Raw genomic sequence first — 27,290 nt, forward strand, 5'->3', positions numbered from 1 at the left:
ACAGTGGTTGCAAACAACAGCAATTTGTAGAAAGCTATTCACGAGCTCAGTGGAATGTGATTATATGTATAGTCAAACTTGAGCAAGATCTGTCCTTTGAAATTATGGAATTTTGTCCAGAACACACATTTCTTTCGGGTGATTTATGATGTCTTAACTTCTCCCTTCCTACAGAATGCCTAAGTACTGATGTAAGAATTGTACCGTTTATAGCATACACTTTTGTGTTAGATGCAGATATAAAAATACAGTATCTGCCGATGCGCTATATACATTTATTATACTCATGGGTGGACGTAATTATTTTCTCGAAAATCTTGAGCCTCCATTCTTTCCCCACTGCTTCGGCTTAACTATGAAAATTTGACATGAAATGGAGTTTTCTCTTGGCTGGAGCAAACAGAGGCTCTTACTCTACTTCCACCATAGACAAAATGAACTCGAATAGAACGATTTGCAAGCGTTCCAGCGTACGTGTAAATGGCCAGCTTTCCTTCAGAATGTATTTTTTAAATGTCAGGGTGAACCCCCCCCCCCCCCTAAGTTGTAGTACGGAAAGGTCTTATTAGGTCATTACTAACAGGTGGAACAATTAATACATTTTCAACTCGGATTTTGCGTGGAATCAGTGCAGAGCACAGGAAAAGCCAGCGTGCAGAGATCGTACACACGTGGGAATTGCTGAAATCTTATCTTGTAACTGCTGGAGTCTAACATACAGGTACATATAGATTTTGCTGAATGGTCTTTCGCTTATTTTTATTTCGAAATATCCAATGCATACCCGCTAGAGTCAAACGATTCTTCTCTCGCTGGCCCCGGCTTGCATTTTCCCAGCGGTAATGCGCGCAGCTGTTCTGGATCACTAGCACTTACAAAACTGAAGCCGAAAATGGTATTTTTATACTTAATGCATAGCATCTAGTTCTTTGCTTCTAGCATAAAGAAAAGTGGAACATTGAACAGGTACAGGCTGGGTTTTTTTGGAGTTTTTTTTCCTGATTTTATACCGCAGATTTTTCAGGCACACTTTTTGAGGGTAGAAAAGAGTGAAGTGTATTGCTAGTAATTCAAAATTATTATTATTTTTTTTTCCCCTGGTAGAGCGATTCCTTATTCGGTTTTTTTCGGGGTTGAATTCTTACTGTGTTTCACTGAATCTTTTCTGTGTTAAAAAATAATTTTACTTTGTTATTCTACAGGGAAACGGGGCTGGGGGTGCTAATTTGTACCAGTATTGTAAATATCAGACTTGCCAAAAATTAGTAAACCACCGAACAGTTTGGCCAAAAAAAAGGAGGCATTTCGTTGGTCCTGTACACTGTGGAAAACTGTGTCTGGGTGTGTAAACGTAATGTACACTTCTAAGGCACTCGTTCAGGTCACACCTATCAAACCTGCAAGTGGTTTTGTCAATATCAAGTCTAATTATTACTGGAAAGGAAAAATATTATTTACCTGATTTTCCTTTTAGGTTGTATTGACACTTAAGAAATCACCAGGTAGGTGTGGGCCTGATATGTCTATAATAAAGTAAAAGTGATTAGTGATAATTTGTGCTAGGCCATGTTATATTCTGTCCAAAACTGATAGTATTTACTTTTCGTCCGTCTTTTGGAAACAAAACTGATAGGTAAATTCCCCAGGAAGTTACATAAATAATAAAACAATTTTATTGATCGATCCCTGTAACACTATTTTATTTCGACTTGAGCCTTGAATGATAAATTTTATACTAGTATCTGTTCACAGACTGTCGATTAATCTAAAACCATTTATTACTGTAGAATAGACTTTCTGTGGTTATTTCATCTTGCCCGACACACTCTCTCTCTCTCTATTGGTCTTAATCACCAACTTCTCACCTGTTATGGAATGGCTTTAAGAGATATTTACGCAGGGTATTAGTTTTGGGTTCTTTTAAAAATTAAAAAAAAATTCTAAAAAAAATTCTGTGGTTTTAGAAATGACCAACACCACATACTTACAGCTTTTTTTTGCTGATGATTCACCCTTTCCCCCCCCCCTCCAATCGTCACATAATAAAGACCACTGGAAACCCTGTCCAGTTTCTAGTAACTTTATGAAAAACCTTTGATCTGTCTCGATTCCGTTTATCCTGTATCAAAGGTCTGTTTAATTTAGAAAATGAACGGTTTATACCATTGGACAGTCTAAAATTCTTTCATGCAAATAAATCATTAACAAGGATGGACTTGAAGTACTTTGCAATGTACTGGGTAGACATTTAGAATTTGTAGGGAATCATTTGCAACACCTCTGTCAGTTAGCCCTGAAGTGCAAAATGTTAATATAGCCTTGAGCTGAAGAATTTTGGGCTGAGCTTAAAGAGCAAATGGGAGAAGTCAGTTACTGATCTGCTTTACCTGTATGCTTTTTATTTTAATATTTAGACCATGCAGGTAAGCTCTGTGAAACAATTTACGCAAATATTTTATATACGAGCTCGCTTGTTTACTTATTAGGTATTGCTACTGAAAAACGGGCAAACTGGGTTGCAAAAGTCTGACTCACGGATCACCGCACTGACTTCTAGGTACTATGGGCTAGGTCAGGGGTAGGCAATTCTGGTCCTCGAGAGCCGGAGCCAGGCCAGTTTTTCAGGATCTCCACAATGAATATGTATGAGATGGATTTGCACGCACCGCCTCCTTGAGATGCAAATCTATCTCATGTATATTTATTGTGGAGATCCTGAAAACCTGACCTGGCTCCGGCTCTCGAGGACCAGAATTGCCTACCCCTGGGCTAGGTGTTACTGGAGGTGAAGAAGGGGGTCCTTATGCAGTAGTGCTTTATTTAAAAAATCCACTCAGATGTACATATTCTTTTAGGCAAATACACACATGATTATACTTGCATTAGAGCAGGTGCACGTGTGTGCTTACTTTCCCCGGGAGTAATTTTGTGAAGCAACACTGGCGCACATTTTGCCTCTACCTTATAAACAGGCACATATGTAATGTAATGTAATGTAATTTATTTCTTATATACCGTTACATCCGTTAGGTTCTAAGCGGTTTGAAGAAAATATACATTAAGATTATAAATGAGAAGTAAGAAGGTACTTAAAAAATTCCCTTACTGTCCCGAAGGCTCACAATCTAACTAAAGTACCTGGAAATTAATAAAGAAGAGAAAATAAAGATGGTTGAAAAAAGAAAAATTCTATGTGAACTTATAGGATGGAAATTAAACTGACAGTGAAGAACTGTATGAAAAATACATATGGAATGCAGTTAGAGAGGGTAGGTTACAATCTATTTATGGTATTTGTTTAATTGGAAGGTGGGTAATTTGGGGGAAGGTTATCTGAAGGTAGGTGAATCTTCTGGAGGTAAAAGAGGAGGGGTTAAGATATTTGGATGAATTTTTTGAAAAGCAGGGTTTTGATTTCTTTTCTGAATGTTTTGAAGTTGTCTGATATTGTCATAAGATTGGAGATGCAGTAGCTCTGTATGTTTCGTTAGTCTAGGCGCCTTGTTATGAGAAAATTACCTTTCCAATTGTAAAAAAGATGTCATGGCACGTTCATTTTTCAAAACTCAAGCAAATGTCCCATGAAAGAGATGAAAGCAATTACAGATTTGCACCATTTATAGCAATGTCAACAATTTTTAATAGTAAGAAGACATTTTGTCTCATTGTAATCTATTTTATATATACATTTCCCCCTCCAATTTTAAAGAAAATATTTTAAAACACCTTTAAGGGCACAAGTGACGTGTCTTGAATACGAGGTGCTCTGTGTATGTACGAACGAGAGCGTTCCACCTTCCTAATGTAATCGTCTACCTCTCATATCTGTGATTCCTATCCTGCAAAACAATTCTCTTGTGCATTTGACCCCCCCTCCCTTTCAATAAGATATAGAAAACAAATCACAATCAGTGTATGTTTTTGAGTCCTTTTTCATTTGAGGTTTTGTATAGGAAATCACAGCGGCAGGACGGTATATGATTGCTTTGCACAATATGGACCGACATGTAATGAAGCTGATAATTGCATTCAGGAAGATGGAAGGTGTTTGTTCATATGTACATAGAACACCTTGTTATGATACCTCACTTATGTTTTCAAAATTCAAAATAATTTTTTGGGAAAGTTGAGACCTGCCCCCCCCCCCGCCTGATTATTTGAATTGAAATAGTTTACAGATAACATTGATAATAGGGGCTTTAAGGGCTAAGGGCATTAAGCACTTACTCCTTCCCAATACTATTTATGAGGCAGAATCAAGATACCCACATCATTTAGTTAATGAGCTGCTATCAAGTAATTGAAAAATTCAGTTTATTGAAGTTAATTGGTGCTAACTTGGATTTAGGCATGCATCAGCCTGCACACTGTTCTATCAGGCTGGTCACCTGAATTTCATAACATGCAAATTAAAAAGGGGCATTTCAAAAATTTGCATGTATTTATTTAATTTGTTTTCTATTCTATTTTCCCCACAGAGCTCAGAACGGGTTACAGGTTAAACATACATACTATACAGTAGAGAATGACACGGTGACAAAATTCATCACCGTTCCCGTCCCCGCGGATAACTGCGGGAAATAATCCCATGTCATTTTCTAGAATCTATTTCAACCTCGGTCCTTCTACACCAGCATTCTTCAAAGCAAAGCTTGCGGGTCAGTGGTTGTGGCCATTCATACTCTCATTCTTATGTGAGCCAAGAATAATGAAGCCATTGTGACATCACTGATGTGATTGGCTCTTAGGCACTGGTGGAATGAGGCATTATGACATCACAATATCTGCTCTGGATACCAGAGACAGTCATTCTGTAGTGTCTGTCTCGACCTCAGTCCTTCTACACCAGCATTCTTCAAAGCAAAGCTTGCGGGTCAGTGATTGTGCCCAATTATACTCTGATTCTTCCCTCTCTCCTTAAAGAATGACATGAAGATGGTTTCCCGCGGTTATCTGCGGGGACGGGAACGGTGATGAATTTTGTCACCGTGTCATTCTCTACTATACAGTTAACAGGTTACGATTTGTACTGGATTTATCCTAATGTGACACGTAATAGAGATCTAATACTAATATACATAGTATACACTTTACAGTTTACAATTTGCCATAGTTCCACCTCAAGATCTATCAATATAAGTTTTTATCCTAATGTGGCACATAATCAATATACATTAATATTTCTTTGTAATCTATCGGCTTTAAGCAGAGGAGTTAGGTGAAGACGTATGTTTTTATAAGTCAGTCCGAGAGCTCGTCTCGACGGGCACAGATAACACAGGGCTGGAAGGCCTGCGTGTTGGCCCATCAGGATTGGCTCCCAGAGGGTTTAGGGGTGGGAGTTTCGGGGAGGTGCAGCATGATTGGCCAGTTTGTCTCCTGCCACATGAGACAGTGGGGGATAGGTCGCAGCAGGAGAGGTAAGGGCAGGACTTTAGGCTGCAACGGCTGCTTCGGGACCAAGGTTTTTCGGGTCCTCGGCGACTGTTTCCTTTTTGGTTTTCTCCTGCTCGTTGGTGGTTTTTAGTGGCTGGGGTTTCATTGGACTTTCGGTGCAGCAGGACTCCCGGTGTTGTGATGGCTGATGGTGGTGGTGAGCGGCAGGAGGCAATGGACCTTGGTGAGGTGTCCATGTGCGTCGGAGACTCCTTTGATGAGGACCCAGCATTGGACCCGGTGAGTACAGTGGAGCCTGATGCTGGGTCTTTGCAGCGGAGTGTTAGAGCAGCCAAGGTAGCTGCTCTTTCTCACTTAGCCATCACATTGGAACTGGAGCGCAGGGGCAGGAAGGGCAGGCAGGCGTGGTATAGCATGCGACTCAATCTGGGGTGGGAGCTGCGTCGGTCACTTTGGCTGTGGAGGGCCCTGTGGTTGCAGGTTCTGTGGGAGGCAGCATTAGAAGGGAGCTGTTGCTGCTGGTTAGTCTGGGAAAGTTTGGGGTGGTGCAGGCCCTCTCTAATCCTGGGCTGGGTGGTGTGGTGCCTGAGAGTGGGCTTGAAGCTGTGTGCACGACCCTTGCAGCTGGTGATGAAGGGGTCCCTTCTGGGAGTGGGAACTGACCGGATCCTGTGTTATCTTACAGTTTTGGGGCGGGTGGCCCATTGGGTGGATGGGGGACTGTGGCTGCTGAGGGACAAAGCTTTATGCTGCTGGTGCCTCCTTTGGGGGTTTCTCCTTTTGGTGCTGGGGGGGGTTCCCCTTCATTTCCAGGTATGGGGCAGCCTGTTCATCCTCCGCAGGTCGATTGGCCGGGCTGGCCTCAGGGCCAGAGGGTTTCCGGCTGGGGGCCGGCTTTCTGGTCTCCTTTTCCTTCTCAGTCTACAGTCATGGGTTCTGCTGGGGTAGGGGGCCCATTTGCTGCTATGGGGTGGGGCCAGGGTCCCCAGGTGTTGAGTTTGGGGCCTCATGGTCTTTCCCCTGCTATTGGGTTTGCTGCTCCTCACTTGGGTTGGTTTCTGCTCTCGTGTCTTTTCTTTCTTCGCAGGATTCCAGTGCAGCAGTGGCGTCTACCAGCAGAGGACCACGAGTTGACCTATCAGGGGCAGAACAGTCGGCATCAACGGCATCACAGCGGGGTCCTGGTCTGGGACTGATAGATGTGGTGACTGCTGGTGGTGGTGTCACTGATGCGGCGGTTGAAGGACCTTCTGGTGCTGCTGGACATGGTAACGGGAATCAGATGGGAGGGGGTAAGGCTTTGGGGTCTAAGCGGAGGTGTAAGGGTAAGCGGAGGGATAAGGGACATGCTTCATCCTCATCTTCATCGGATTCTTCCTTGTCATCGTCTTTGTCGTCGTTGGGGTCTAGTTTGGAAAGTCCTGTTGGTTCCACACCTGCTGTGGTTGGGAAAGACAGAGGAGCCCCGGCGTTGGTGGCTTTGTCGGAACTTTGGGAAAAAATTCCACGGACTCTATGGCGGAAGATCAGGAAGCGTACCTGCATTGATGTTTTTTGATTGATGGAAGGTTGCACCACGAAGAAAGGGACGAAGAAGGCTAAGAAGGTTGGGGCTACAGCGCGTTCGTCACCCGTCTCCCGGAATATCATAAACTAGATTCGGGCTTTTTTACTTTTGGGTAGCATATGGGGGAGGGTGCATAAAGGGGACATGGGTCTTCTGCTGGCTTATGCTGATTCGGTTTTGGATGCGTATCAGCGCTTCAGTGGTTGGGCTTGGCTCAATTATGATGAAGCTTTCCGATACAAGATGGAGGAGAATCAGCACATGTCTTGGGGCACGCAAGACATTAATCTTTGGTTGACTCATATGGCGTCCAAATCGGGTGGACTTCAAGGGGGGGGGTCGAATGTGCGGTCTACGGTACTGGGTTCTGGTGTGGGACGTTCCTTTCGGTCCTCCAGGGGCACTGGATCTGCACTGGGAGGGTCCGGATCGGATACCTGCTGGAAATTTAATAAATCTTCCTGTCCTTTTCCAGACTGTAGGTTCAAACACATTTGTATGCTTTATGGAGAGGGACATTCCACCCTTAAGTGCCCAAAAGAGGGACCAGCCGGTGGACCCGCCCTGGCAATAGTCTTAGGGATTCCATGCCTACCCCAGTTTGGGTAGACACCATGCGACCTTGGCTTTAGTTATATCCTTCAGCTAAGGACGCGGATCTGCTTTTTAAGGGTTTTGATGAGGGGTTTGTGATTCCTTATCAGGGTATGTTGAGATCCGGAGTTGCATGCAACTCCTCTTCGGTCACGCATCTTTGGTTCTTTATGCATGCCAAATTGGCTTAAGGAATCTCCCTGAGTCGGATAGCTGGTCCATTTCCTGACAGGCCTTTTCCCTTGATGTGTTTCTTGTCCCTGGCTGTCGTTCCTAAGAAGGTGTCTGGTCAGTTTCGTTTAATTCACAATCTATTTGCTCCTGTGGGTAAATTGATTAATGTTGGTATTCCACGCGACTTATGTACGGTTTGTTATGCCTCTTTTGATAGTGTGTTGCAATTTATTTGTCGTGCGGATCCTTGTGCACTTTTGGCGAAAATTGACAGTGAATTGGCCTTTCGTCTATTGCCTGTTCACCCTGATTTTTATCCATTATTGGATTTTCATTTCAAGGGTCAATTTTACTATGACCGATGTTTACCTATGGGCTGTTCCATTTCTTGCGCTTATTTTGAGACTTTCAGTACGTTTTTGCATTGGGTGGTTGAGCGCAGGTCTGGTCTGGTTTCATTGGTGCATTATTTCGATGATTTCCTATTCGTCGGCTCTCCTACTTCGGAGGATTGCAGTGTACTGAAGAATATTTTTGAATGGATGTCAGTGGAGTTTGGGGTGCCCATAGCAACAGATAAGTCTGAGGGACCTATTACTTTGCTTTCCTTCCTGGGCATTGAGATTGACACTGTGACCATGGTGACAAGGCTTCCAGACTTGAAGGATCGGAAATTGCCGGATCTTATCAGTTCTGTACTGGGGGCAAAGAAGGTGACTTTGTGTGAACTGCAGTCTTTGTTAGGCTCCCTGAACTTCGCATGTAGAGTTCTTCCTATGGATAGGGATTTTTTTGCGGTGGCATTCTCACGCAATTGCGGGTGTTCATCATTGTAAACATTTTATTCGAGTCACAGCAGGGATATGGGCAGATTTGCAGGTCTGGTCTCATTTTCTCCTCTCATTTAATGGTTCTTTGCCTATTCAGGCATTGGAGGAGTCCAACTATGACCTTGAACTGTTTTCTGATGTGGCTGGTGGTACAGGTTTTGGGCTGTATTTCCGAGGGGACTGATGTGCTGCCTGCTGGCCCCAGGAGTGGGTTGATTGGGGCATTACAAGGAATATTATGCTGTTAGAGATGTTTCCTTTAGTGGTGGCTTGTGAGCTTTGGTCTGAGCAGTTGAGAGATCGCAGGATTGTGTTTTGGTGTGACAACTCGGAGTTGAAGTAGTCAACAGACAAACTGCTCGTTGTTTGCAAATAAATTCACTGTTGTGCGGTTTGGTCCTCTGATGTCTTTCGTTGAATTTGTTCATTCGGGCATGGCATGTTCCGTGAGTACAGAATGGTATTGCTGACTCATTGTCTCGCTTTTGTTTTTTGCAGTTTCGGCTACTCACACTAGAGGCTCGAGATGTGGGTCGGCAGATGCTGGAGCACCTGTGGCGACTGGTGTCGCATCCATGTAGGACATACTGAGGAGATCTGTGGCCCCTTCCACGTGGTCACATTATCGGGCAGGATGGTTGGCGATGTCTGGGCGATTTCTTCTTTTCTTCGGACTTGGGGTTGGGAGTCTGGAGTAGTTTCTGACGAGCTTTTGACAGAATTTGTAATGGACTGTTTTCATAAGGGAGCTTCTAGATGTTCAGTGCAGGGGCAAGGTGGCCAGGTTCTCATTTTTTTGTAAGGCCTTGGGTTGGGGTAACCCTTCAGCTGGATTCTTGGTCAGGCGGATATTGGCGGCTATGGGGTGGCTGTGTCCAGACCGGTGATTGCCTATTACACACGACTTGCTGTTGAGTCTGTTGTGGGTCATGGGGGTCTATTGCTTATTCCCCTTATGAGGAATATCTCTTAAAGATATCCTTCTCTTTGGCCTTTTTCGGGGCTTTGCAGGTGGGGGAACCAGTTCATCTGGAGTCTCAGGGGCAGGCGGGATTGTGCTGGATCATGTGCGTATTGATGGGGAAGCCCTGACTGTTCTAGTACGGTCCAAAACAGACTAGATGGGGTGCGGTCAGTGTATTTGGTTGTGGCGAGTTCCGGGTAGTATTTCATGTCCAGTAGACTTGCGGTTTGGCCTCTAGGAGGCTCGATTTTGCTAGTTCATGTGGATGGGTCCCTATCAATTTTTGGTGGTGCTTCAGAAGACTGGGTAGATGTGGGCAAGATCCAGCTCAGTTCGGCACTCATTCTTTTCGGATTGGGGCTGCGATGAGTGCTCAGCAGTCGGGCATGACAGATATCACTATTCAGCGGCTGGGTAGATGGTCTTCTGGGGCTTTTCATAGTTATATTAGACTGGGGTTGCACGGATCTGGGAGTTTGTAATAAGGCTTGGGCTTATGGTGTTTGTTGTTGGGTTAAGGGAGCACTGACTGTTTGCATCCGAGCTTGTTGGCATGCGTTACTAACCAACTGTATGGGGGCTTGCTGTCTTAGTTCTGTGTTGTGTCATATAGGTACACACCCATGATCCTTTTCAATCTGGATTGTGGGACATTCCTTCATTCGACAGAGCACGGATTCGCCCGGGCAGAGTCCATCTTGGCTTGGCGCAGCAAGGTGATTGAGTTTTCTGGTGGGGTCAACGGGGATTGAGATGGTTCCAGCTTCTGCCTTTGATGCACAAACTCAGAACTTGTTTGCATTACCCAGATGCATTGGTTATGCAACTGGGAGGCAACGAGGTCGACTCGTGGATTGGCAAACAACTTGTCAACGCAGCTCATGATGATTTTCGCATGTTGATGTCCTGGTTCTCGAACAATTTATTAGTTTGGTCTGATGTCATTCCGTGCCCCCGTTGTCTGGGATCAAAAAAGTGGACACGGGGATTGGCAAAGGTCAATAAGCAGATAAGATCGTGAATGGTGGCGAGAGGTGGCTGGCATGTTCAGCACGATTGGGTTGATGTCTCTTGTCGGGGGCTGTTTGCCCAGGATGGGGTGCATTTGTCAGACATTGGATTGGATTTGTTCCTTGATGACTTTGCCACCTGTTGTGAGTCTTTGTTGATGGAATTCCGGTGATCGTAGCTCTGTTCATTGTGGGGGAGCCTATAAGTGATTATAGGCTTATGGCGGGTATCGAGTTACCAATTGGGGCTCATTGTGAGATGAGTGGATTTTTAATTTAATTTAATTCTTATATACCGCTAATAACTGTGAGGTTTCTAAGCGGTTTACAAAAATGATGCATTAAAAAGATACAATAGATAAAAATAAATAAGATAGGTACTTGGAAATTTCCCGAACTGTCCCAAAGGCTCACAATCTAACTAAAGTACCTGAAGAAACAATTAATGAAAAGTAAAGATAAAAATATAAAGAGAGAGGTAGAGATGGAGATAAATATGAATATTCCAACAAGTAATATATAAATAACTATTTTACATCTTACAATTGAAATTATTCTAACATCAGCGAAATATCATGATACAATTATGAAGAAGGAATTTTTAGCAGACAGGGAATGTGGATACTTAGTGTGAGGAAGAAATTCAGGATAAGGTGTTGAAGTTATGTTCGCGGGAGAGTGTCTGGCTAGGACAAGGATGGTAGGCAGCTGTTCGAATGGGGGTCCCCAGGCGGGCTGGGGACCCATTCGAAGGGGGCAGCGAGGTCCCTGCCACCCCCAGACCCTTGCTGGGGCTGAGGCGGGGTCACGGGCAAAAAGCTGCTTGTGTATCTTGGTAGCCCAATTGTTGTTTTAATTAACTTTAATTTGTTCAATATTAACTGTTTAATTTGTTCAATAAACAGAACTGCTATTTGGTTTTACCAAAAATAGAGTCTTGTGGTTATTGTGTGTTGTTAATTGTTATATGTAGGTTTAAGGTGGGGGAGGGGGTTAGGAATTAAGGGACAACTGGGCCTTTCCAGGTCCAGATGTTAAAGTCAGCCTGAGAGCTCGTCTCGACGGGCACAGCTAACACGGGGCTGGAAGGCCTGCATGTTGGCCCATCGGTTTTTCAGGTCCTCGGCAGCTGCTTCCCCACCCTCTCTCTCTCATAGTTATGGAGTTGGTTCCTGGCAGTGGGAGCCCTGAGCTACCAATTGGGACTCATCGTGAGATGAGTAGATGGTAGGCAGCTCTTCGAATGGGGGTCCCCAGGCGGGCTGGGGACCCATTCGAAGGGGACAGGGAGGTCCCTGCCACCCCCAGACCCTTGCTGGGGCTGAGGCGGGGGCACAGGCAAAAAGCTGCTTGGGTATCCTGGTAGCTTGATTGTTGTTTTAATTAACTGTTTAATTTGTTCAATAAACAGAGCTGCGACTTGGTTTTACTAAAAATGGAGTCTTGTGGTTATTGTGTGTTGTTAATTGTTATAGGTAGTTATAGGCGAAAATGTTAATTAGCATTTATAGTCAGGGTTTTTTTTCAAAGAGGTCAAAGCAGATGACTTTAAAATATGCAATGTCACCTCGGTAACAACTATTGAAAAATAGACAAATATAGTGCAAAATATAGACAGGAGATATAAATTCTCAAAACTGATACATTTCGATCACTAAATTGAAAATAAAATAATTTTTCCTACCTTTGTTGTCTGTTGATTTCATGAGTCTCTGGTTGCACTTCCTTCTGACTGTTCATCCAATATTTCTTTTTTTTCTGCCTCTGCACACTTCCTCTCCTCTAGACTTCATTCCCTTCCCTAACCAATATCTCTCTCTGTCCCTCGAGAGAACATTTCTTCCTCTCTCCTCCACCGCTATTAGCAACATGTCTCCCTCTCTGTCCACCTGTCTTTCTCTCATTCCCTCCCTTGCTGCAAAAGGAATGGGGAAAGAGAGAGAGAGATCCAGGGTGCATCTCTCCTACCCCCTCTATTGCCACATCCAACATTTCTCCCTCTCTCATCCCCTTGATCATGTGCAGCATTTTTCACAACTGCCCACCAGCTCAATGCCCACTTCTCCTTCTATCACCCCTCTCCAGCACCATGTCACATCTCTCCCTCCATCACTATATCCCAACATTCCTCCCCCTTGCATCCCCTTCAATCTGTCCCTCTGTTCTCTCTCCACCACCATATCCAACATTTCTCCCTCTCTTCCCCATTCATCTCTACCTCACTCCTCTCTCTGCCCAATTTTCCTCTTTCTTCCTTTCCCCATGTGCACCATCTCTTTCCCTCTCCCTCACACACTCATGCCCAACAATTCTCCCTTTCTAGTCCCTCCTTCTCTCATATGTCCCAAGTTAATGTCCCCTTCTTCCCTTCTGTGCCTCCCTCCCTGTTCCCCAGCCTTTGTCCCAAAATCGTCCCCTCCAATGTTCCAATGCTCTCCTTCCCTCACCCTCCTTTCTCCCTTTGTCCCAGATCATGTCCCCTCTCTCCCTTACTTGATCACTCCAGGGCCGCACTCCTTCTGGGCTGCTCCTTCTGCCTTCAGTGACATATGTTGCAGGGACACATGGGCAGCAGCTCTTACACGCTGCACCTTGCTGACCCACAAGCCTTCCCTCTGTCATCAGTTCTGACATCAGAAAGAAGGCTTCTGGGTCAGCCATTTGCAGTGTGAAAGAACCACTAACAAGTGCCGCTGAAGACAGGAAGAACAGCCTAACTGGAAGGAGGTAACTGGGATCCCCTGCTGACCTGGAAAGCTCTGACATCAGAGGGAAGCCTTTTGGGTTGGCTTTGGTGGAGGGGGGGTGGTGGCAAGAAGGAGGACATGGGATTCCCAGCAGTGGCCATTAAGGACTAAGGGGGCGCATACCCCCAAGTGGCTCGCATGCCCCTAAGGGTATGCGTACTGCATGTTGAGAAACACTGGTCTACAAGATAGTTGGGTACTTGACCTGATAACAAGTTAAAACAGATGCATCTAAACTTGAATTTCACTTGAGCCTCAACAGGCACCCAATGTACAGGTAGTTCACGAAAAAAGGGGTAACATTATCATACCTTAAGCAAATCTGTATACTGTGCTTATTGCGGGAGAGTAGGCTGACACACAAAGAAAACAGATAAGGCGACCTGTGGTGATAATATTTTTTATTGTGATCTGAGCCATTTCTGATGGCTCTGGTAAAGATGGGAGACAGCCCTCTAGAGGGGAAAGGGATTAGGACTTGTATACCACCTTTTTGTACAAAGTGGTTTAAATACAGATACTGCAAGCATTTTCCCTATCTGTCCGGTGGGCTCACAATCTTATCTAATGTACCCTGGGTAGTGGAGGATTAGGTGACTTGCCCAGGGTTACAAGGAGCAGCGCGGGATTGAACTCCCAACGCCAGGGTGCTGAAGCTCTAACCACTATACCACACTCTCCTGCTAGGTGGTCAGGTGCCACCATTTTACAAGATGGAAATGGTGAAAGAAGAACTCTTCCATATACTTTCCTGAACCAGGTAAGCATTACTGTTCCAGGGAGGGTCCAACTATCTAGTCCAGGGCCTCAGACTCAATTCCTGGTCAAGGGATGCCCTGTGAGTCACAAGTTCCCTGATGTAAAGAACTGCATTTAATTGCAGATGATGATGATGCTCCGCCCACAAAGAATCTTTATTTCAGCCCAGAAAAGGTCCTGCATTCAGAATTCAGTGTGGTCTTTTACAGTCAGGAGTAATTCCCAGTTCAAAGGGTTTGCATATGATTTGCATACTGATCATGCTACCCTTTAGCACAATAGTTTTACTGTAGAGTTTTATTTCTTTCTGGCATTGAGAGTCGGCTTAGCACAGGTTAAAAGTAAACCATTACAGTAATGATGCAGTTTATTATTTTATTGGACAAGTGAACCCCCGACTTACAGTCAGTGGAGATCACTGATGATCATACATGTTTCACTGGAGAGGCGGCATTTTTCAGACTTGGACTCTGGCCTGGGCTGCAGGTTCTGTTTGATATGGGAACGTTTTTGGTTGAGTCTTACTCCTCTAGCCAGAAGTCGACTATTGAACTTATAATTTGACTGTGTTTTTATTTCCCGTCCTCGGGAATCTCCTTTTGGGTTTTTTTTTTTGTTGTTGTTGTTTGTGTTGGGGGGGATGGGGAGAATGGGGAGGGGTGAGGTTCTTAATTATGCACAATTGTAAGTGTTCTGATTGGTTTTGCCGTTACTGTTTGCTGGCACACTGAAAATTAATAAATCCATTTCAACATATTATTTTATTGGGATTTATTTACACTTTTTTCATGAAGAGCTTCATCCAAAGCAGTTTACAACACACGGAATAGTGATCGGGAACTCTTAAGTATTTTCCCTATTGGTCCTGGCAGGCTCACAATCTGGGATACCTGGGGCAACAAAGGGTTAAGCGATTTGCCCAGAGTCACAAGATTTAAGCTGGGATTGAACTCACAACCTCAGGGTGGTGAGGCAGCGGCTTTAACCACTAGACCACTCCTCCACTCTTCAGGCCCTGAGTCTTTAACTCTGTCTCTAAGCTAACCTTAAGGACTTGTTTAATAATGTGTAGTAAACAATTACGCCATAAGTCTATATATTGTGTTCAAAATTGTGCGTGCCAATTTGCACATGCAATTTAATTGATAAATGAGCCAATTAGTGCCAATCTTTTTATTTTTATTTTCTTACCTATTCGTTTTTTTTTTATTATTACTCTTTTAACCCCCCATTGTACTTACCTTTCTTGTTTACTTTACTATGCTTATTGTAGTTCTCCCCACTTCCCCTATGTATAAGTCTGTAATGTTTGTGTGTTGTTGTAGTTAATAACTGAGACCCTGTTTTTAATTGTAAATTGCTTTGAATTTATGATGTTGCGATACATCAGAAATTTTAATAAACTTGAGACTTGATAATCAGGTAGAGAATTTTGAGGAAAGAAACAAAATAATACTTAATCTGCTACTTATTCTTGATTAATGTCTGTACTTGCTGTTGACAAAGGTGACACAGACTAAAAAGCAGAACAAGTCAAAGAGTTCTGAGAGTGGTAACCTGATGATAGAAGGACCTGTGTGAACCAACACAAACTTGAAATTCATCAAATAATATAACTAAATTATTAGTGACACGGGGTGTCCTCAGCGTGAGAGGTCAGTGAAGGGAGAAATTCTTCAGGGCTTTACACAACAAGGCAAAGGTAAGCACACCTCTGCCTGCACACCATCATCGGATACCTCAAGTGTGCATTAACCAAAATGTGTGAAAATACTACAGTGAAATAAACTAATAATTACACAAGTGAAATCAATCATTAGAATCACTATAAGAACCCCCCAGCCAACTCCCCAAGTAGACCCGGACTTAGCTTAAAACACATTTTTTTTTGTTCAAGCATTTGGATGAAATGAAATAAGAAAATTAAAAAAATCAGATGATGTTCACATGATAACTCCATTGGTCTTGTTTATGTTTAGTACTGGAGTACTGCGTCCAATATTGGTCGCTGTACCTAAAGAAGGATATGGCGATACGCGAGAGGGTTCAGAAGAGAGCGACGCGTTTGATAAAAGGTATGGAAAACCTTTCATACGCTGAAAGATTAGAGAGACTGGGGCTTTTTTTGCTGGAGAAGTGGAGACTTAGAGGGGACATGATAGAGACTTACAAGATCATGAAGGACATAGAGAAAGTGGAGAGGGACAGATTCATCAAACTTTCGACAACTACAAGAACGAGAGGGCATTTGGAAAAATTAAAAGGGGACAGATTCAAAATGAATGCTAGGAAGTTCTTCTTCACCCAATGGGTGGTGGACACCTGGAATGCGCTTCCAGAGGGTGTGATAGGACAGAGTACGGTTCAAGAAGGGATTAGACAATTTCCTGAAGGAGGGGATTGAAGGGTATAGATAGAGGGTTACTATACAGGTCCTGGACCTGATTGGCCGCCGCATGAGCGGACTGCTGGGCATGATGGACCTCTGGTCTGACCCAGCAGAGGCACGGTTTATGCTCTTATGATTGTTGTCTGTTTTATGATTATGTCTGTTTTTATTGTAACTCTAGGTAAAGACCTGCTCTCTTATTCTTCAAACAGCACAAGGGTTACAGAACTGCCAGGCTCATTATAATGAGTAAACATAGAAACATAGAAGATGACGGCAGAAAAGGGCTACAGCCCATCAAGTCTGCCCACTCTGCTTACCCACCCCCTGTCTATGCCCTAATGACCCAATTTCCTTATCTTGACCCTCGTAGGGATCCCACATGGGTATCCCATTTATTCTTAAAGTCTGGCACGCTGTCTGCCTCGATCACCTGCACTGGAAACTTGTTCCAGTGATCAACCACTCTCTCTGTGAAGAAATACTTTCTGGTGTTGCCATAAAATTTTCCGCCCCTGAGTTTGAGCGGGTGCCCTCTTGTGGCCGAGGGTCCCTTGAGAAAGAAAATATCATCTTCCACTTCGACACATCCCATGAGGTACTTAAATGTTTCGATCATGTCTCCCCTCTCCCTACGTTCCTCGAGAGTGTAGAGCTGCAATTTGTTCAGTCTCTCTTCGTATGAGAGACCCTTGAGCCCCGAGATCATCCTGGTGGCCGTCCGCTGAACCGATTCAATTCTGCGCACATCTTTACTGTAATGTGGCTTCCAGAATTGCACACAGTACTCCAGATGAGGTCTCACCATGGCCCTGTACAACGGCATTATGACTTTAGGCTTTCGGCTGACGAAACTTCTATTGATACAACCCAATATCTGCCTTGCCTTAGATGAAGCCTTCTCCACTTGATTGGCAGTTTTCATGTCTGCACTGATGATTACTCCTAAATCTCATTCTGCTGAAGTCCTAGTTAAAGTTTCTCCATTCAAGAAGTACATTCTGCATGGATTTCCGCTTCCGAGGTGCATGACCTTACATTTCTTAGCATTGAAGCCTAGCTGCCAGATTGAGGACCAACTATAGCCCAACTATTACAGGGTGTCAATCAGTAGGTAGGAACTCGCAGAAGAAAACTTGTTTAAGGGAGTTCACCTGGGTTCTATACCACCAGTAGCACAGAAGTTCCCGGTAGACGTTACCCACTTACATCACTTTACACACCCTGTGGGCCAACCTCCTATAAAAGCTATAATTTAATATGCTAAAGTTTTTTTTTCTTTTTAACTATGTTATTACAAAAAAGCTAGCTAGCAGCCCAAATACCCTGGTGTCTTGCATAATAAATCTGAAGAATTTAAGATCAAGGATTTGAAATCGCATCTAATTTGACATCATTTGAGAAGTCCCTGTTAGAGGTCTGCATGGGAACGTGGATCGCGGGAATCCCGCGGGTTCCACGGGAATTCTGCCGGTCCCGTGGGGGTCCCCCCATAACCCACGGGACTCCCATGGGGACCCCCTTCTGGCCCACAGGACTCCCACAGGGACCCCTCTCTAGCCAACGGGACTCCCACGGGAATGGAAGGCTTTGGAAGCAGGGTTTGTCCATATAATATAATGGACACGTCAGCCTTAGTAAAAGAGAGGGTTCATAAGTTAATTACCTGAACAGAAAACAAAAAAAGGGTTTCACCAAAGAGAATCCACAAGGAAAACAGCAAAAGAAACTGTGGAATTGATGATCCTGTCAGAAGTAATTGCTGCTTTTTATGGGGACGGGCGGGGATGGAGGTAATTCCTTGTGGGGATGGGTGGGGACGGAAAGGATCCTGGCGGGGATGGGTGGGGACAGAGAGGATCCTGATGGGGACAGGCGGGGATGGGTGGGATTTCTGTCCCCGCGCAACTCTCTAGTTTCTGTAATACTCAATCTTGTCAGTTTTACCATCATTCATAAGATTCCTCAAAGTTCAGGAACTTAGCTCTATCTGCTGACCGCTGTGGTTTCTACGGGGTGCCACCACTCGTTGCGTGAAGCAGAACTTCATGATATTTGTCCTGGACTTGTCCCCCCTTAACTATTAAGAAAGTTGGTTTTAAACTGAGCACTTCTTGCCCGTGTTCCTCACTCTCAGGGTAATCATTACCTTAACTATAGTCACGGTTAACCAAGTGCAGAGAGTGAAGAAAACACATACACAGCTGTGTTACATAAAGCCTGAAGTTCCCAGGTCACAGCTTAAAGGACCAGTTGGAGTTTAACCTCCTCCATGAGTACCACCACCCTCTGATCCTCCTCGATCATACCCCAGCTTTCCATTCATCCCCCACACCCCTCCCCATGAAAGCCCCAACCGCTTATCTTCACCTACACCCCTGATGTAAACTCCCTGAACAGAATCCTCAGTGTCCAAACTTCCTCCCCTCCAGTCCTACCTTATTTCTGCCCTCGTGTCAATCCTCAGATGTTCCTGCTCTTTTTGGCACAGTCCTCCAAAATGGCACCAGGGTCTCCTAATACAGAAATATGATGCCCACCAGTAGTACTGCTAAGGGTCACTGGTGCCGTGTTGGGAGTATGATGCCAGTGAGGGCAGGAGCGACCACATTTCTGCCCTTCCCTATACACCAGGATAGAAATAAGATATGGCTGGGGGAAACCTTTGGGGGGGAGGGACAGGGAATTCTTATCAAGTGTGGGGTCTTCATCGGGGGGAGGGGGAGGGCTAGGGGGTGTCTGACGATTTAAGCTGCAGCTTAGGAGCATCAGGCCAGAACTATGAGGCCTGATGCTGCCAGGTGGTAAAAGAAAACCATCTTTTAACTGGGGTTATTTTATCATCTATACTGTGGACACCACATGCACACTGCTAGCCACAGCATAGCATTTATACAGCAATGAGCTTATTTACATGCATTTGCATGTTTTGCATCTCATTACTATTTACCCTGAAGGCTTAACTAACATTACATTAGGGTAAAACAACCTGCACCAGTGCCCTTAAATCACATTACAGGGAAAAATAATGCAGGTTATTGCCCTAAAACTTTCCCCCCTCAGCTACTTATTGTGGCAGTAGCTTGAAACCAGGTTCCAGAAAGGTTATGGACTGGTTGCTGTTAAAAGAGAGACCACTGAGAGTCTGGAGCTGTAGGGAAGAGTAATAGATGTGGCCTTGCAGAATTATGAGGGCACTGTCACTGGGAAGGTGGATCTAAAAAAAATAAAAAGCAAAAAATAAGTATATAAGCACATACACATTCTTGGACAGACCAAAGATCCATCAAGCCTAGTATTCTATTTCTAACAGGGGGGTCAATCCAGGTCACAAGTATCTGGCAATATTCCAAAAGAATAAAACAGATTTTATACTGCTTATTTCAGAAGCAGTTGATTTTCCCAAGTCCATCTTAATAATGGTTTACGAACTTTTATTTTAGAACTTATGATGGATCTCAAATAGCTATTGATCTGTCTTCTAAAGTTCTTGGAGCTATCTTGGACTCTGTTTTAGGAATGCGTCGACATATTTCATATGTTTGTCAGAAAATCTTTTTTTTTTTTTTTTAAATGAAACAACTGCACTTGGTGCAATCTTATTTTTTGCGTATCATTTCAAAGTGCTTGCACAATTTTAAATTTATATTATTGCAATTCATTATACGATTATTGCAATTCATTATACCGGAATCTTAGGTTGGCCCATGTGCCAAAGACCCCCATCCTGCTGCGTTCGTTCGGAGGGGTGGGGTGTTCTGGGTGGGAGGAATTGGACATCCCTCCTGCTGTGTTCATTCGGGGGTGGGGGGTACTGGTGGCCACAACTGCGGCCGCTAAACTTATCGCAGCAGGAAGATCCCTTTGCTGTGATAAGCTTAGCGGCCGCGTCTACTTACAATGTAGGCATCTCCAGCTGGCCTAGGGAGATGTGTATGGCCCCCTAGGTTCACCTAAGGCTACTTTCAGGGCAAACCACGCCCACGCCTAGCTTTAAGCGAGCTTAGGCAGTCATGTGGGCCTCCCTAGGCTCCTGGAGGTGCCGCCAATGTAGGTGGCCTGCCTCGGGAGTGTTTAAAAATAAAAAGGTTTATCCTGATTGGCTGGTTAGACAGCGGTAGGATGCCTACTGCTGCCTACAATTGGGATGCCGTTTATAGAATTGGGGCCCACAGGTCCATGTCGCCCAGTATCTTGTTTCCAATAGTGGCCAACCCAGGTCACCAGCACCTAGCAAGATCCCAAGGAGTATAACAGATTTGATGCTGCTTATTTTAGGAATATACCATGGATTTTCCCAAACCATCTCAATAATGGCTTATGGACTGTTTTAGGAAATTATCCAAACCTTTTTAATCCCTGCTAATCTAATTCCTTTCACCACATTCTTTGGCAATGAATTCCAGAATTTAATTGCACGTTGAGTGAAGAAATATTTTCCGTGGTTTGTTTTAAATCTAATACATAGTAGTTTTATTGCATGCCCCCTAGTCCTAATACTTTTGGAAAAAGTAAACAAGCAATTCACTCACCCTTTCCGTGCCTTTATAGATTTCTATATCTCCCCTGAGCAGTCTCTTCTTCAGGCTGAAGCACCCTAGTTGCTTTAGCCTTTCCTTGTAGGGAAGTTGTTCCATCCCTTTTATCCGCTCCGCCCCTCTCCCGTGACCAGCGAGGGACAGATCGTTTGAAATTTGGACTGCCCACGGCGCGCAGCCATTTGCAGGGCCGTCTCAGCCACCAGCAGAGCCGCCGGAGATTCGAGGAGAGGAGAGCATGCGAGCTCCGCTCCGCCCCTCTCCCGTGACCAGCGAGGGACAGATCGTTTGAAATTTGGACTGCCCACGGCGCGCAGCCGTTCGGTGCGCCGACGAAGGCGCACGACAAAGGCGCATGCGCCTTAGTGAGCGCCTTCGTGAAGCGGCAGTAGTGAAGCAAACTAGAAACAAGCAGCTCACCAGCTCCCCAAAATAGGATAAAGCAACAGCTAAGAGATAATCCTATCAGTCAGATCACTCACATCGTATATTTAGCAACTAACGCCCTAGCAACCTTACTCACTAACAATGGCAACCCGCCTTCCTAAAACCCTGCTTGTCCTTCTGTTGCTCGCCCTCCTCATATCCAACTGGAAAACAGCAGGCTACCATACTTACTCCATCCCAATCATTACAACAGACCTCAGGCAAACTCCACCAGCCAGGAAACTCCACTCCTTCAGAACTCTGACACCATGTCCTAACTCCAGCCTAGAAAGCATCCCAACATTCTGGGGTAAACGACCCCCGCCAAAACCCAAGACAAACAGCCATAAACACTTGACACCCCCAAGAATCTTCCTCAACTCAATCAGCTCACAATTCTCCTTCACAAATTTCACACCAATAAAATGTGCTTACATGAACATAAGATCAATCAATCCAAAGGTGGAATTAATCAAAGATTGGCTAATCAAAGATCATCTAGGATGCCTATTCCTAGCTGAAACCTGGATCACTTCAGACTCCGACCCAAGCATAATAGATCTCTGCCCAAAAGGATATAAATTAGAGCTTGTCTGTCGAGAAAACAAACGAGGGGGAGGGTTAGCCATCATAGTAAAAAACAACTTTAACTTAAAAGTCCTAGCCAAGAACTCATCCCCTCACCTGGACCTTCTAGCCTGTCAACTCTCCGATAACACTCTCTCCGGAAACCTGACCTGCATTCTATGCTATGTCACACCAGGGAAATGGTCCACATCAAAACAAGAACTCGAAGAATTCATTCTCCAGAATTCACTAACCTCCACCCACAACTTACTCCTCGGAGACTTAAATCTCCATCTAGAAGACCACTCCTCCAAACAAGTAGAGGGAATACTCTCATATCTCGATACCCTATCCTATCAGATACTTAACCCCGAACCCACACACGAAAAAGGCCACCAACTGGACATTGCAGCATTCACGTCCCATAACCTTGACACTCAAAACATACACACATCCAACGGTATATGGCACCCCTCCCTCTGGTCAGACCACTACAAATACACTTTCACTATAAATTGGGCTCAAAACAACCACAAACCCGCACCCCAAAAAATCCACATCAACACACGACAGAAAATCAATCCTACTACATTTTGGGAGAAGGTAGATCCAGCATTCGACCACATCAACCCCAAAGAATTTGTAACTCACTGGCGTACCCTTAGCGAAGCTACTTTGAACGAGCTAGCACCAATAAAAACAAAAAACAAAATCTGTAGACCTTCAGACAAATGGTTCGACGCTGAACTTCTCCATTTAAAAAGACAATGCAGACACCTCGAAAGAATATGGAAAAAACAGAAACAAGACCAAACAAAAGTAGCATGGAGAATCCAAATCAAACAATATAACATCAAACTAAAGGAAAAAAGGAAAGCATACTACTCCAAACTAATAGGCACTGAAAACCCAGACTCAAAAATACTCTTCAATATTGTAAGAAAACTCATGGACACCAAACCTTTCCTAGCTACTCAAGGAAACCAATCTCCTTCAGCCCACCAATTAGCAGACTACTTCAAGCGCAAAATCACCAATATCAGATCCACATTCAACAATTCATTAACCCGCCTCGATGAGATTATAACAACACCAACAATAGATGAAGCCTTAGTAGCTGACAGAACGTGGACTAACTTCCCCAAAGTACAATGGAACGACATGACTCGACTATACAACAAATATAGTAAAACTTCTTGTGACCTAAACAGCTGCCCATCGTACCTGCTAACAACCGCATCCATCAAGTTCAAAGCTAACCTCATGAACTGGCTACAATCCACGCTCACAGATGGTCACTTCCCACCAGAACTAGGCGAGATTATTATCACCCCCATACCGAAAGATCCCAAAGCTCCAAACAATAATCCAGCCAACCACAGACCCATCGCTTCAATCCCATTATATATCAAACTACAAGAAGGTCTTGTAGCACAATACCTCACCAACTACTTAGAAGACCACAACATACTACACCCATCACAATCAGGATTCAGAAAAAACCACAGCACAGAGACACTACTTGTATCTCTAATGGATATAGCCCACCAACACCTCAGCAAAGGGAACAGGATACTACTTATCCAACTAGATCTTTCAGCAGCTTTCGACCTAGTGGATCACAACATACTACTCCAGATACTAGACGCCATAGGGATCACAGGTTTGGTACTCAACTGGTTCCAAGGCTTCCTTAAAACTAGAACTTATAAAGTAAAGACAAAAGACCACATATCTGACCCTTGGTCAAACCCCTGTGGAGTACCACAAGGATCTCCATTATCACCCATACTTTTCAACCTCTACGTATCCTCACTGGGCACCACTCTAGACTCCCTAAATATAGTCTCATTCAGCTACGCAGACGACATAACAATCCTTCTCCCCTTCAATACCCAAGACCCCAACTCATCAGGACGACTGAATAAAACTCTGGAAACGGTAGAAACATGGATGACCAACCACAAACTGAAACTGAACACGGATAAAACCAAATTCCTGCTGCTAGAAAAAGACAAAGAACCTACCTTAACTGATCTGATGACAAATGCAATCACATACCCAATACAGCCAGCACTCAAAATCCTGGGAGTAACAATAGACAGGAGATGCACAATGCAGACTCATACTAACAAAACCATCCAAAAAGCCTTCTACACCATGCGCAACCTGCGAAAAATAAGAAAATTCTTTGACAAAATACAATACAGGATCTTAGTCCAATCACTTGTACTAGGACTTGTAGACTACTGCAACAGCCTTTATCTACCCTGCCCCGCTTACATGACCAAACAATTACAGACAGTACAGAACACAGCACTCAGACTTATCTACTCGCTAGGAAAATACGATCACATCACTAATGCCTATCTCGACTCACACTGGCTACCGATACAAGCAAGAACTCAATTCAAACTATACTGTCTATTATTCAAAGCACTAAACGGAACAGCACCTCTCTACCTAAACAGCCGCCTAACCCGAAACCTCTCAACTAGAGTAAGGAGAACCCAGACCCCATTCACCTACCCCTCACTCAAAGGCACAAAACGCAAAAAGCTATATGACAACCTACTTGCTACACAGGCTGCGAAAATTGACCCCATCATATCCAAGCTGCTGACCACAACTACGGACTACAAAGCGTTTCGAAAAGATATAAAAACCATACTATTCAAAAAACACATCCCAATATTATAATCTACCATCATCTTCTCTCCCTTCATAACCTCCTGCAACTCACAACCAACTGCAATTTCGTCCCCATAGGCAACATCTAATCTAGTTGCATCGGGCGAAAAGCCAATTCATATCTAGAAACACAGTTTCCCCAAATACCGAAAAATCAGATATAACAACCTAGGAACAGACGATTTTTTGGTAACATAAGATTATGCTTTGTAATATTATGTAATGTAACATAAGGTTATGCGTTGTAATATAACATAAGGTTATGCTTTGTAATATCATGTAATGTAAGTTATGCAATGTACTGGAATAATAAGGTAAAATAACATAAAATAACTCTACGTAAAGTCTTGTAAAGTTATGTAAGATAAATTATGTAAGATAAATTATGTAAACTTAATGCAAGTTATGCAAGCACGGTAAGGATAATGTAAAGTAACACAAAGTAACTCCACGTAAAGTTATGTAAAGTTATGTACGAAAAGTTATGTAAAGTTAGGTATGCAAAGTTTGTAAAGTTATACAAATAATTGTATTGTCATCGCCTGGAAATGACCAGCCATCTTCTAATGTAATCTGCTTAGAACCGCAAGGCACAAGCGGAATAGAAATCACTAATGTAATGTAATGTAATGTAATGTAATCATTTTCATTACCCTTCTCTGTACCTTTTCTAATTCCGCAATATTTTTTTTTTTTTTAGATACAGCAACCAGAATTGCATACAGTACCTCTATCAAAGTGGATGAATTCCAGATAGGCATTTATTACTATGAATTGGAGGCAGCTGTGGCATCAATACTTCTGCTATGGCTGTAGGAACCTGACTAAGACCACCATATATTTCACATAGACAATCTTTTTTTTCCACCTGGCTGGATCTGAATCAGTGACCTTGAGGTAAAAGGCTTTGAAACATTCTGACACTGTTTTTCGGACAATATGTAGTGAAAGAGGTGCCAACTGCCAAACCTTCGTATTTTCTTTTTTTTTTTTTTTTTTTAGTTCAAAAAGTTTTATTGATTTTATAAAAGATGAAATACAAAGCCAACAATATGCGTGCTCCAACAAGGAGCACATTATAACAATGTCATTAACAAATGTGAAGTGCATCCACAGTGGAATAATAGTCATAAATGATTGAATGCATCAGAAATAAAATAGAAGTTGAGAAGACATTAGTTCAGGAAAAGGAAATAAGACATAATAGGTGCTAAGTTCTAACAATGTACCAGAATAATCAGTTTAAATGATCCAAGCATAATCATCTGATGGCTCCTTACTTCATATGCTCTACTCCTGTACATATGTCTCATCTTTCTGGTCGAATGTATGGTCTACAATTGCCCGTATTTTCTTATTTTAATTATAAAACGACACTTTGAAAGAGGGGTTTCATGATTCGTGAGACTGATGGAGGATGTATAAGTACCTTGTTCATATTACAAGAGAAAATATTAAAATTTTAGAGTTTTTAGCAAGTATAAAAAGAGACAAATACTGTACTTGTGCTGCTCTAAATGGTACTAAGACTGCAAACTGAAACTCTACAAAGCCACCACATGGACTCTTTACAATGATCAATTTCAGGACTGGATTAATGCAAGATTCTCTCTCTCTTTTTTTTGTGGCTAATTTTTTCAAGAAAAGAAGCTAAAATGGTAACTGTAGCCGATATTTAATGCATAACTAATGGTTTCCTAAAGCTGCAAGTACTTCCAAAAAGGATCTGAGGCCAGCTGCAAATGTAATCTAGTCTTAGATAGAAAGAAGAGCAAACGCCAACAACAAAAGTCCCAGCTGCGCTTGACTTAACTCTGATCAACATTCTTTAGTTATCAAGCACACATCGAGCTTATAGCATATGCATGTTCATTTATATTACTTTTTTTTTTTTAAGTACAGAAGTACTGTTTCCCATCAAAACAGGGTGCACCATCACCAAATATTAATTTTTCATCCTTCCAACTCCCTTTTGGGCCTCTCTATTTCATCTGGAATTCAAGATGACAAATACAGATAACTGCACATATACAATGCTGGAGTTTTTCTACACTGCAGTCCAGCCAAGGTTAGCAACTGAATACTGTGATGTGCTCTGCTTAGCAGTGCAACATCTGTCTAATGCTGCTCCTTTAACCCAACTCTCAGGAATCTAAGGCTATAACTTTTTTATTGGCTCAACATAAGATTAAATATAACATGAGCTCTTGATATCACAGAGGCCCTCTCTTTAAGATAACAATTTAATCATGATTATAAGACCGTTCAGTTATTTTATTTTAATTATTTCATTTAGGTTTGGTATAAAATACAGTGGATACAATGTTGGAGGATATTATCAAACTATTTATTTAACAGCGTTATTAAAGCCTTATTAATGACTTGGATCAGTTTAAGAAATTATTGAAGAACCATTTATTTTTCTTGGCCTACCCATTGGCATAAAGTTTGTATTACCTAAAACACAGACTCCACTGCTTGTTTATGAGTTTGTTTGTTATATCTTTGATTTTGATATGTGAATGTTGATTATGAATGTTTGTTTATTGTAATCCTCTTAGTATTTAAGTGAAAAAAAATTTTTTTTTAAAATAAATAAACCTACAGTCCTGAAGTTTTAGGTCTTCTGCCTTATAC

General features: G+C 43.2%; 1 long non-coding RNA gene across 1 annotated transcript; it reads left to right on the plus strand.

Moving 5' to 3' along the window:
• LOC117353961 lies at nt 1–27,287 on the plus strand. The gene is made up of 2 exons (XR_004538076.1): nt 1–721; nt 25,354–27,287. It is a non-coding gene; the product is annotated as an uncharacterized LOC117353961 (long non-coding RNA).
• Nucleotides 27,288–27,290: the final 3 nt, after the last annotated feature.

Source organism: Geotrypetes seraphini, chromosome 2 (genome assembly GCF_902459505.1).
Source record: "Geotrypetes seraphini chromosome 2, aGeoSer1.1, whole genome shotgun sequence".
Classification (NCBI taxonomy): domain Eukaryota; kingdom Metazoa; phylum Chordata; class Amphibia; order Gymnophiona; family Dermophiidae; genus Geotrypetes; species Geotrypetes seraphini.